Source organism: Phalaenopsis equestris, unplaced genomic scaffold (genome assembly GCF_001263595.1).
Source record: "Phalaenopsis equestris unplaced genomic scaffold, ASM126359v1 Scaffold233798, whole genome shotgun sequence".
In the NCBI taxonomy this organism is placed as follows: domain Eukaryota; kingdom Viridiplantae; phylum Streptophyta; class Magnoliopsida; order Asparagales; family Orchidaceae; genus Phalaenopsis; species Phalaenopsis equestris.
Window position 1 is genome coordinate 474937 of NW_018251730.1, and position 2237 is coordinate 477173.

Here is a 2237-nt window from a genome sequence, read left to right on the forward strand (position 1 = left end):
TTTTGGAATGCTAAGGCTCCCATGATTAATATATTGTGTTGGAACATTAGAGGAGTGGCTCACCCCTCTTCTCTTTTGAGATTAAGACATCTCATCAAACTTCACAAGATTTGGTGCTTTGCAATTCTTGAACCTATGGTCACCAAATATCCTCATAACATCATCAACAAGTTTTCCAAGTTTACTTTTTATGCTAATTCCACTAATAAAATCTGGCTATTTGTCAGACCTGAAATAAAGTGCAGTTTACTTGTTAACCATCATCAGTTTCTCCATGTTCAATTTTCTATTGGAGCACAGGTGGGATTTCCATCTTTCATTTATGCTAGCAGCCTTCCCAGATACCAGCACGAATTGTGGCATGAGCTAATGACTTTGGGGAAAAATATTAACTCTTTCTGGATTTTGGGGAGTGACTTCAATTGTATCACCTCTCCATCTGAAGAAAGAGGGGGTAAAGCCCCTTTACTCTCTCCAATATCCAAATTCAATAATTTCATCAGTGATGCTGGTCTTTATGATCTAGGATTTCAAGGTCCTAAGTTCACTTGGAGAAGAGGCACTTTATGGGAAAGATTGGATAGACTGCTGGGCAACTCTTTTTGGTTTCAAACCTTCCCTTTCTCCACTGTCACTCACCTTGCAATGGCTGGATCTGATCACAGACCTCTCATTTGTTCCATTTAGAATACTGCTAGACAAACACATACACCTTTCAGATTTCAGAATATGTGGACTCTTCATCCTGACTTCAATAAGGTAGTGGAAAATAGCTGGAATTCCAACTTGCATGTTGACCCTTGGATCAGATTATGGCTTAATCAGAAGAACTTAGCCTCTCATCTGAAAAAATGAAATTGGGAAATATTTGGTAATGTGAATGAACAGTTGGAGGCCATCCAAAATGAATTTCAAAACTTGGAGGAAGGCCTACTAATGGGGAGGAACTCTGAATATGAAGTTCATCATGCCAATGAGAGACTGCTTGTACAAATCAGATACCATGAATGTTTCTTACAACAGAAAGCTGTTGTCACTAAATTTACTGATGGGGATAGAAACACTAGATATTATCATGCTTGTATCAACCATAGAAGGAAGTGTAACATGATTTTAAACATCAACAACCTCAATGGCAGGAAGTTAATCAATGTTGATGAAATTGCTGATGATGCAGTCCAACATTTCCATAAGTTGTTCACCAATCATCTGGATTTCAGAAATCCTATTGAAACTGAGATGTTCTCTAGCTGTCAGCATTATGTTCAAATTTAAATCTCAATAGTAGCCCTTTGGAAGATGAGATTAAACAAGCCTTAGATTCTATTGATGGCCTCAAAACTGCTGGACCTGATGGCTACACATCTACCTTTTATAAAGCCTCATGGGATAAGACTAAACAAGATATTATACTTGCTGTCCAAAACTACTTTCTTGGTTTGGACCCCTCTAAATATTTAAGTGCCTCCACCATCACTCTGATACCTAAGAACCAAAATAGGAAAACTTGGGGGGATTACAGGCCAATCAGCCTAACAAATGTGATCTCTAAAATAATCAGCAAGATCATTGTGTTTAGGCTGCAACCCCACCTTCAACATCTCATTAGTGACAACCAAGTGGCTTTTATTAAAGGGAGGAATATTACTGACAACATCCTTCTTGCACAGGAACTCCTGCTAGATCTTGACAGTAATTGTAGAGGAGGAAATGTCATTTTCAAATTGGATATAAGCAAAGCCTATGATACCATTAATTGGGATTTCATCCTTGACACTCTTTCTGCTAGAGGCTTCAATGAAGACTTTATTAATTTGATACACATATGGCTTAAATGTAATGCAAATTTAGTTCTTATCAATGGCAAGTGTCATGGCTTCTTCAATGCTACCAGGGGATCAAACAGGGAGACTCCTTGTCTCCAACCATTTTTATACTTGCTTTGGACTATCTTTCAAGACAATTTAATAGGCTGGTTTCTAATTCACCTCATTTGGCTTTCCATCACAGATCTAATATCCTTATAAGCCATTTGGCTTATGCTGATGACATTATTATTTTCTCCAATGCTGCCAAGAATTCCTTTAGGAGGATATACAATTGCCTTCTCCACTTTCAGCATACCTCAGGTATGGCACTCAACACAAAAAAATGTCAATTTATTATCAATAAAAACTCCACACCTCAGCTCAAGCACTGGATTTATGAATACACTGGCTTCTGCTATGCCAACCTCC